General features: G+C 44.3%; 1 long non-coding RNA gene across 1 annotated transcript; it reads right to left on the reverse strand.

The window, feature by feature from the left end:
- Positions 1–682: 682 nt before the first annotated feature.
- Gm52142 lies at positions 683–9,735 on the reverse strand. Its single transcript, XR_003951212.1, has 3 exons — positions 9,014–9,735; positions 3,554–3,670; positions 683–1,084 (listed from the first exon to the last, which is right to left on the reverse strand). It is a non-coding gene; the product is annotated as a predicted gene, 52142 (long non-coding RNA).

Below are 9,735 nucleotides of genomic sequence, written 5' to 3' on the forward strand. Positions count from 1 at the left end.
ACTGTCATAGGATTTCCAGAAACTTCCATTGGATATCCTACATCCCATGGCAAGTGTTCTTTTTTTGGCAGCATCTGCTCCATTTTCCAGATTGACTCTTCAACCTTCTCATTTTGCATATATGTCCTTACAACCTGGGCAACTGGCCAAAGGCATAGGTCTTTTGGTTAGTTCTCCTAACTATGGGGCTCCAGGCACCAAGGCAATCTGGAAGATCAGACTGCCACACTTAGTACAGCATTTCCCTAAATGTGTGCTTGAGAACAGTGATCCCACATGAGGTCCAGCATCCAACAAAACCAGTAGTATTTCCTAAGAACTTGAGTTGGGGAAATTGCATCCTGGCCTTCTTTGGGAATCAGCTACACAACACTCCAGCAAATGCTCTGAGAAGATTTCAAGTCCCCAAACCTCCTCCTATCCAGAGACTACATCTCAGGGGGAAGCTAATAGCTTTCTGAGGGGAAAGTCAGGGATACCCAGGAATCCAGGGTAGGTAGGACTGCCTGAGGCTGAGCACATCCCTAAAGACAATGAAATTCCAGGCAGCACACTACCCTGACAAATTAATTTTTCCACCTACTAGGTGGACAGCCACCACAGAAAGGAAGGTTTATGGGGAGATATAAGTGACAGAATGCTTGGGACACACAGCTTAGAGGAACAGCACAGAAGTACAAGATGGATTAAGGACCGATCAAACTGTTTCAGTTTGCACAATATTCTGAGGTGTTTTTCCTCCATGGCTGTGACCGAGAGCCTTGAAGAGGACCGGAAGACATAAAGGATAAAGGTCCTGGGCAAAGAAGACCTACTAGGTTTCCTTCCTCTTCTTCCTTCTCCTCACCTGGGGTCCTACCTCCTCTGAAAGAGTTCACGGCAGTGCATCATGTCTCTCTGCTTCAGCAGGCTCTGGCTCTCTCCCAGTTGCTACAAGAAGCTTGGATCTGAGGTGTGCATGGTGACTTTCCCACTGCAACTTTTCTACTAAGCAATGGAGTCCTGGGCTGCCCCCAGCTTGACCGTGGTTGTGTCGTGCCATTTGTTGAAGTTGTTTGATGACTCATGTTTTATGCTTCAGCATCTGGGGACAAGAAGGAATCACACTTACCAAGAAGCAAGGTAGGCAGAGCAAACCTCCTTTGCCTCACTTCTATATCTTGGGGAAGGATGGATGATACAGTGGACAGGCCTTCAGAGCAGGTAGAGGATTGTAAAGTCTGATTTATAGGCCCAGCCATTATGCTGGGCTGGCTTGTTGATGGGGAGTCCTTCTCAGATATTTACTGTGAATTATATAGACAGCCTATAAGTACTGCAAGAATGTGCTGTGAAGAGAAAAGCCCTGGGTGGCTAGAAACTTGCATGGTTGCAAAGTCAGGGGCCAACAGTTCTCTCTGCAGATAGTAATCTGTAACTGAATGATAAAATAGGCCTAACCTACACAATGTGGCTACTGCTGAACACCTGCTTTCTTCCTGCAGTCTGGAACTTCTGGCCCTGATAGCCAGCAGGCACCTGTTGCTACTTCTAAACATGATTTACCTCTCCACTAGGCCAGGCAGGCTATATAGCTCCTGAAAAAAAATATCCTATGGGATGTAAAAGTAAGATGCTAAGCATAACCCCCATGAGATGCTAGGAGGACTCAAACTATAGGTACCAGGATTCTGTTTCCAACAAATGGTACTTTCCAGATAGGGATGCTTTGGCTTTCAAGTCCTTACAACCAATCTAGTGTGCTAGTGTGCAGTCAAAGTCTCCAGCCAGGCACTCATGCATACTTGGCTTGTCATTTTCTCTGTTTCCCCCAAATGGGTAGATGCAAGGTACACCAATTCTAAACAGTGTTGAGGCTGAGGGCTAAGGCTGGTGACATGAGGACAGGGTGTTGATGCTCAGGGGTGACAGAAGTTGCACATTTGGGATGTGACGGTGGAAGTTGGGAGAGCACTATTGAATCTGCCATCTATACATGGGCTCTGAGTAGACCTCATCACATGGCTTCTACTCTTTGATACTGAGCTTCATACTGTCTCATATCCTCATAGCAACAGGTGGAGGTCTGGGCTCAGCAAACATTCACCCACTGACTGAGATGAATAGCCTTGCCCAGGGGACCAAAGGGAGGCTAGGCTCTGGGGGTTGGCGGGTGTGCCTTGTTGTTACCATTGTTGGAGCCCAAGGTAGTCATGGGTTATCTTGGCATTAATAAGATTTTAATAAGGCCATGCCAGGACTGTTCAAAAAACAAGTGTACATGCCTCACTTACAAACCCAAAGTTTACAATAACACCAATGATGCAGGCAACTGCTCTCTTCTTTCCTTGGCCCATGAAGAATTTCTCCACGGGTCTTACTACCAGGCAACATGAATGTTTTCATGGATATACTTTCTTGGAATAAGCAGCCAGTGACCAACCAGAATGACTGAAAATCTCAGGGACAGGGAGAAAGAGTATGTCCAAGGGGTCATTTAGAATAATTACACAGCTACCACAAAGGCTTCCAGTTAAAGGAGGCAGTAGCTTTAAGCACAGTTTAGATATGACAGATAGACTAAGAGGCATCTGACTTCTGAGTGGGTAGATAGGGGCTAAATTCAGCCCATGGAGGAAGAGGAATCACCACGAGGGCATTGGGATATGGGCACCTGTGTTAGTTGCTAAGGTGGGTGCTGGAGGGTGTGAGTTGGAGTGGAGGAAGGCTCTCATGACAGAATAGTTTCTTCAGGCCTGTGGCTCAGATCCAGGCTGCAGGGTTCTTTTGTGCTGGATAATACAAGCGAACTAGAGAGGTGAAGGGCTCAGGGGGTGGGGGGTATGGGGTGGGGGTGGGGGCAAGAACAGATCTGGCCACTGGTGAGAAACACAGTAAGCCTTAGATCTTCCTGAATCTAGGTTAGCAGACTGACCCTAGCCACTAATAAGGGCCTTTGCGCAGTAAAAGGTCCACACACAGGGCAGTCAAGGTGAGTGTCACATTGAGGCCATAAAGCCCTAGGAAAAGAAAAAGGAAAAGTGGTAACCCTCTCCTTCTCTTGTGTGCTTTTTTTTTTGTTGCTGTTGTTCCCTGCAATAAGTTTTCATTTCCCCAAAAATAAGTCTCTGTCTCACCATTACACCAGAAAGGAAGAGGGGGACTAGTAGATGTGAAGGGTTGGTATTATAACCCAACCAATCAGCAGCTGTTTATGCAACCATATAATTTTTCCATGTTTCTGAACAAAAGTGGAAGACCCAATTCCTGTATCACGCTGGGGTGCGGGACAGGGGGCCAGTGCTTGGGTCAGGGAACACATGAGCATCTTAGGACCAATAGGAGAGAGGAAAAAAATCTAATAAAAGAATAGAGCCTACCCACATTTAAAGCCATGGTCTAAATCGGAGAAACCTTCCTCAGCCGGAGGAGTGTGTAGTACTTGCCAATAACTTTTCTTTGACTTTGCCCTCAATCCTTTTCCTGTTTTATCAGCTGACGGCTGGTGTATAAGAATGCAGCAGCCATCCAGTGGTGTCTTGACACTCAACATGGGCCTGCGCTGCTCACTTACCTAGGATACTCTATTGAACCCTCTTTGCCTCCAAGGTCAGAAACAATTGAGCCTCACTGACATGGGATAAGGAGGAAGAACCAGGAGTGTCCAGCATTCTCTCTGTGGGTTCCAGATCTGAAGAGGAAAACTGATCAGCACAGCAGAACTCACGGCAGATTCTTTTTCTCTTTCTCTCTCATAATGAACTACAAGAATTTAAGGTCTACCAACTTGAGATCTTTTATACCCCTCCCCACTTCTTAAATGAATCTCAGCTGATCTCCCAAGCAGATTTTCTTTTTCTTTCTTATTAACAGAAACTATTAAGTGTCTTCTAATGACTGTGTCCTCAGGAGGCCAGTCATGGAGACTTAAGAGGCTGTCTGTCCTCCTCGGGTCACTTGTCCTTTCTGTACAGTCAATCTCAGTACCAGAAGGGACTCGTGGCAATCCCAATGTGGGTTATTTCTGTCCCTTTAGGGAGCACCTGCTGACTAACTCACCTACAATTTGTATCCTCCTTGCACTGTATCCAGGGACTCCCCCCACCCCACCCCCAAGCAAGCTATAACCCTCCTCCTTGCTCTGGGTCCTCACTCCTCACAATGGGGCCCAAACAAAAACATATCTCATTTTTCTCTATTTAAGCTCAAAGAACTAAGAAGTTGCACTGATAATCCTGGCCAATATGTTCAAACAACTATCAGTCCCATCTCTCCAGTGGCTGTCTAGGAGCATGGCAATGTCCCCATGGGCCAGCAGGCAAATTGCCTTTGAAGATACCAGTTGGGAACTACCATGAACCACTCCAGTACCTATGGGGACTGGAGATGAGTCATTTCTGTTGTTTGTTGTTTGTTTTTTGAGACAGTGTCTCAGTGTAGCTCTCGCTGTCCTGGAACTCACTCTGTAGACCATATTAGTCTCAAATTCAGAGATCCACCTGCCTCTGCCTCCCAAGTGCTGGGATTAAAGGCTGCACCACCACTGCCCGGTGTCATTTCTTATATTACATTATAGAAGGGATAAGAGAATAGAATAGAGACCATTAACCATGTCTAACTTGTGACAATATGTCTGGAGGGAAAAGGAACTGAGAGTAATTTTCCTCCATAGGCTTGAAAGAGCTATATCGTCAGATATGGCATGACAGAATCAGGAACACTGGTCTGAGATCTGTTCTTCAGACATTTGTGATAGCTAAAGAAACTCCCTTTTATGCTAGGCATCCATCTTGATACCCATCAGCCATTTGTCTCTGACTCCAGTCCTTGGAAGACAAGTTCCCAGTGGCCCTGACTGTGACACCCACTCAAAAATGTACAGTGGTGACTACATACTTGCTATATGCCTGATTATTTTTTGCCTCTGGAACATGCTTACACAGATACCCAAAGATTATTTTGAGTTTCTTTAATCAGTGAACTTGGCAGAACAAAATTATTTTTCCTTATTTGCACAGATATTGAAGGTCTCCATGTGATTTTCTCCTTTAAAAATTCTTACCCACACCCCTTGTGTTAGGGTTTTATTGCTATGAACAGACATCATGATCAAGGCAACTCTTATAAAGGACAACATTTAACTGGGACTGGCTTACAGGTTCAGAGGTTCAGTCCATTATTATAGCAGGAAGCATCTCACCTTGCACGCAGACATGGTGCTGGAAGAACCAAGAGTCTACATCTTGATTCAAAGGCAGGCAGGAAGAAACTGTCTCTTCTTCCCTGGGTTGAGTTTAAGCATAGGATCTCATAGCCCACCCCACAGTGTGACTCACTTCCTCCAACAAGGCCACACCTCTTAATAGTGCTACTTCCCATAGATCAAGTATATACAAACCACGATACCCCTCTTTCATGAAAATCCCAAATTTGGTTCAGATTGTTGGTCCAGCTAGCATCTAATCAAACTCTTTTAATTGTAATTGGATTTTCTGATCAATTAGCAGGAGTCACAAACTCTGCGTTCTTGATCTAGTCTGCCTCAGCATTCACAGAAAGCTCAGCACCAAACCCCAGTGGTTAAACTAGGAAGATCATTGGATGATTTGGTCCAAGTTGCTATGAAGTTTTCTCTAATTGGGAACAGAAAAGGTGGGGTAGGGTAAGCAGCATAGGAAACTCTTGACCACTGTGCAGACCAAACCTGCTAGATGAGGTCCTTTCCAAACAAGGGATTGAGCCCAACCCAAGAATGTGCTTCCATTGCGTAATGGAAAGTCACTTCTAACAACTCTTTGACAATTCACAAAGTAGAGAGAGACCTGGCCTTAGATCCTGTATGACTTACAAGAGGAGCCATTAGAAGGCTCAACAGATGTGTCGGCAGTCTTTCTGAAGGACAATGAGTCCTGAGGCCTCACCTCCAGGCTTCAGTCTTTCCCATCTATCTTGAAGACTTTCATACAATCATAACAGCTGGAAAGCACCATGGCACACATTCCTTATAGATCCTGGAGACCTATTTTTGGCTCTTCTGTCCTCTCCTGGACTCCCATTAAAATGTTAAGGCCATTGCTTGAGGGCCCCTGAAGTATATCTCTTTGTATCTTACCTGCTTCCAAGGAAATGCCACTTTAGTCATTCCTTTCTTGAAGTTTCAGAGACATCAACTAGAAGCCAGAGTCTCACTCCCTCCCTTAAATGGCCTTTGCCTCAAAGATAAATGAGCTAGTGGGACTGATGGGGGACATGTAGGCTGATTCAACTAGCTTCTCTGTTCCAGTTTTTTTTTTCCCATCACTAAGAAAAAAAGAGACAACCCCAGGTGCGTTGATTAATATCTGGCTTCAACTCCATAGCCTGTTGGGTATCTAGGTTAAGATACAGATCCTGCCTGGGACTCAAAAAAATAATTTGCTGAATGTTGGACAAGCACCACCATGAGAGGGCTGTGGCAACAGGATCAGCCTATTCAGACAAGAGAGAGACTAATATTTGTTCTCTCCACCCAATGTTTCCAGTCCTGCTTTTACTTTGACTAAAATAGTATATCTATCACTATCCTAGATTGCTTTCTATTGCTGTGATAAAATATCATGACCTAGAGAAACTCTGGAAGGAAAGGGTTATTTCATTGTACAATTCTCAGGTCATGTTTAATCACTGAGGGAGGAAGTCTGGACAGGAACTCTAGGCCAGAGCCTGGAGGCAAGAACTCGCAGGGCCATGCCAGATTGGTGTTTACTGGTTTGCTCCTCACTGACTCTGGCTTCCTCAGTCTGCTTTCTTACAGCACTCAAGACCACCTGCCCAGGGATGCCACGGCTGGCAGTGGGTTGGGACATCTCACACCAATCATTAATCAAGAAAACATCTCACAGACTTGCCTATAGGTCCTATGACTGAGGCACTGTTTCAGTTCAGGTTCCCTGTTCCCAAATGACTCTAGCTTGCATCAAGTTGACCAAAATCTAATAGGCATGATCCCCTTTGAGATGGTAGCCTTGCTGCCCACTCTTCTCTCTACTTCATCATGCCTTGATTACCTTGGCTTATACATTCCCTTGCAGTGATGTGACATGGACCAGCTAAGAGAAGAACATTCCAATACTACTTTCATTCGAGTTCTCATGGAGTGTTTTTGTTTTCTATGCTTATGTTTTCCTTGCTAGACTGAATTCAAGATTAAAAAAAAAAAAAGGTAAATTTTGAAGAGGCTCTCCTAAGCAAGGCAGTCCAACAGATAGCTCCTCTTTAATGTCTCTGATGGGATATCACCCTAAGCCCTGATGTGATTGCATCCTACCTAGACTGAGAAATGTGATATGGACAAAGAGATAATAAGTTTGAAAGGAAGGACCAAGGGAATATTTGAGGGGAATATTGAAGGTTCAACCCACTTGGAAGCTTAAGATTTCCCCCATCTAATCATTATCAATTGATTGACACCCTGACACTTGTGGCCTAAGTTTACTCCAGAGATTTTTAATGGCTGGTGGGCCCTGTGCAGGCAAATATGAACTAACCAGGCAAAATGCAAAGACAATCAATTAAAGCCAACTAAAACTACAAATGAAAATAGCAGGGGCCTGGCTCTTGAGACAAGGCTATTCCCAACACTCAGTGGGGGTGGGGGGGTCTCCCAGGGAGATGTATTAGGCCACACCTAGAGCAATCTCCTCTAACTCAGGACATACAGGCTAGAAAATAGACTCAGAACTAAAGGGATTGCACATAATTCCATCTCTCTTATTTTTAAAATTGTGCATGTATGGGGTGTCTTGCACTCAGTGTGTGCCTGGTGATGGAGGAGGCCAGAGGAGATGGTGCAGTTCTTTTGAACTGGAGTTATAGTTGAGGTGTTGGGAATTAAACCAGTGCTGCCTTCTCTTAGCTAATGCTTTTTTTACTGCTGAGCTATCTCTCCAGGCCCATATGTTCATTTCCTCTTATAGATGGATTCTAATGAACCTAACATACCCTTTGCTTATATCCTTAAGAATTAAACTATCCTGAGCTACATAGGATCTTAAAAGAAAAGGTCAGACTTTTTTTGTCCCTCTGCACTTGAGCCTGATCTAAATTTGAAGAGGAAAAAAAAAAAAAAAAAGGAAAATGACCTTTAGAGGATATCAACCATGATATAATGTTATCAATTCTAGAACTTGAGACAAGAACTAGAACTCTTTATAAAAAGGAGAGTATTAGTAAAATTTGCTAGATCGTCCACCTCCCCTTACTACAGGCACAAGTTTATTGCAGTCACCAGTTTTCAAGCCAACAAGTATAGCTGGTGAGTAGACAGAGTTTGCAAAGGTAGATACCTCTATAAGCTTGATACTTCTTGATTATGGGGGCCATCTATACCCATGACCTCTTAAGATATGAAGTTCTCAAGAGATAACCCTCCAAAATCAAGAGTTCCCTCCCTGAAAGCACCCTGAGTCAGGTAGGGAGACCATTACTGACCTTCTTGTTAATCTCTTTTTGTTCCGAAGAAAACCTAGCAAATAATAGGCCATATCTGGACAAATCTATACTGTAGCCTTGGCTGGCCTAGTAATCATAATGTAGATCAGGCTGGCCTCAAACTCACAGACATCCACCTGCCTTTTTTTTGAATACAATATATTCTGATCATACCTTCCCCTGCTTCCCCACTCACTCAACTCTCTCTCAAATAGATAGATAGATAAATAAATAAGACAAGCAAGCAAACTAAAAAGATTAAAAATAGAAAAACACATAAAAACAAAACCCATAAAAATACAATTTTTTTCAGTTTTTACATTTTTTCGCATTGAGCACATAATGTACAAGCAAAAGACCAGTAACACACACACAGACACACACACATACACACACACACACGCACACACATGCACACAGACATACATACACACACAGACACACACACACATACACACACACGCACACGTGCACATACCCACAGCTCAAAGCAACAAGGGACAAAAGTCATAAACACCACTGAGTTAATGGTGTGCTGGCCATCTACTCCTGGATGTGGACCTACCTTTAAGTGTAGTTAGTATTCAGTGAGACTCCACTGGAAAACATGAATTTTTCCTTTGCAAGTTGATGGCAGTTGGAGAAAGCTTCATGATTAGGAACAAGAGCTCGTGTCCACTTCCCCCTCTCAGTACTGGGACCCTCATCTGGCTTGAACCTCTGCAGGCCCTGTGTATGCTGTCATAGTTTCAGTGAGGTCATACATATGTTGGACCTGACCTTATTTCCTTGGCGTCCTCCATCTCCTATGGCCCTTACAATTCTTCTGCCTCATCTTCTGCAGAGTTCCCTAAGCCCTGAGTAGAGAGGGGTTTGCTGAAGATGTTCTGTTTAGAACTGAATGTTCCAGAATCTGTCACTTTCTGCACGCTGTCCAGTTGGGGGTCTCCATGCTAGTTCCTAGCTATGGCAAGAGGAAGCTTCTCTGCTGATGGCTGAATGAGGCACGGGCTCTATGGGGACTGCAGAATGCTGCCTGCCAGGAGTTATTTTATTGCTAGGTTTCTTTAGCAGAACAATCGTCTTTGGTTTCTCCTGGGGTCCATGACCCATCTAGCTTCAAGTTCTTAGTTACCCAAGCAGTATTGGATATCAGGTGTCATGATAGGTTCTGTTTCACGGAATGGGTCTTATGTCCAATTACAGAGTGGCTGGTTAGTCCCACAACATTTGTGCCACTATTGTATAAGCTCTTGCCAGTGTGTGCCAATACTGGCTTAGAAAATG

The sequence above is a fragment of the Mus musculus genome, chromosome 14, assembly GCF_000001635.26.
Source record: "Mus musculus strain C57BL/6J chromosome 14, GRCm38.p6 C57BL/6J".
Taxonomy (NCBI): domain Eukaryota; kingdom Metazoa; phylum Chordata; class Mammalia; order Rodentia; family Muridae; genus Mus; species Mus musculus.